The sequence below is a fragment of the Anarhichas minor genome, unplaced genomic scaffold (assembly GCF_050575085.1).
Source record: "Anarhichas minor isolate MPS153535 unplaced genomic scaffold, ASM5057508v1 ptg000003l, whole genome shotgun sequence".
Classification (NCBI taxonomy): Eukaryota; Metazoa; Chordata; class Actinopteri; order Perciformes; family Anarhichadidae; genus Anarhichas; species Anarhichas minor.
The window spans coordinates 18,192,724-18,193,784 of record NW_027466449.1 but is presented as its reverse complement, the minus strand read 5'-3'; positions in this window follow the sequence as shown (position 1 = coordinate 18,193,784).

The following is a 1,061-nucleotide window of genomic DNA, read 5'->3' as shown; positions in this document are numbered from 1 at the left end:
TACACTTAATATGGAAATGCGTTTATGTTTTGTAGAAACAGTGATGACGGTACACCACAGTATATGAATTATTAATAAAGGAATGTTTGTTTAAGGCCAGACACCTCCGGCAAAAACATTGTTTCTCATTCACTGGACAAGTTTGGTCTCAGTAAAAACATTTGACTCTAATGCTAAACAAAAAGATACGTTAGTTTTTGAACCTGGTCTATAATGCAGCGTGGTCGTCCACTGTTGTGTCAGGTTACTCATCTTTTATGGACCGATGCTGTGGATTCAGACCCCCCCTACTGGTTGTACATTCTTATTACAAAAAACTATATCAGGCATTTTCATTCATGTTCAGCACTTAGCACCAAGCGCTCCACAAAAACACAATAACACTTAAAATACTGCCTCAAAATGTATTCAAAGTCAGCTGTTCACTGTTTCCAGCACGGCATCTCTTCAGTGTGGCTGGTTAGTGCTGCTAGTTACTGTCTGTGCTCTCCTTTCACCCTTAGTCAGCAGAATGTTGAATTAGTCCAGCCTGCGATTCTACTCAGAGAAGATCCTCACGTGTCTGATGAGATCCCACGAGGGTCGCAGGTTACAGGACTCTGTCCCCCTGCAGGACACGTTAACCTTTATGTATTCCAAATGTCTGGCTTCCTGTTTTAACACATCATCATCTCTCACGTTACTATCTGCACTAATTAACACATGCTAGTTATGAAACCAGTGGGAACTCCAGTGGCATGAATGACAATATCACTGAAACTTAAATTGAAAAGTTATGAATATGAAACACACACACGAGGTGTTGAGATGGTGTGAAGGCGTCATCGATGTTTAATGTATTTTGCATCCTGTTTCTCTCCGTTCTTACGTGTACCACAGTCCATGTTGGTATAAAAGTCTTCTTAAAAGTTTGCTCTTATTCAAATTGCCTTTAAAAATCAAATAATCTAATTTTGTCAATACATCAGGATTCTACATACAAGGTATTTGAAAAAATTAGGCAAAGGACAAACTCTTTAGGAGGCGGAGCTCTTCATGAAAGTAGAGTCGGATAAAACACG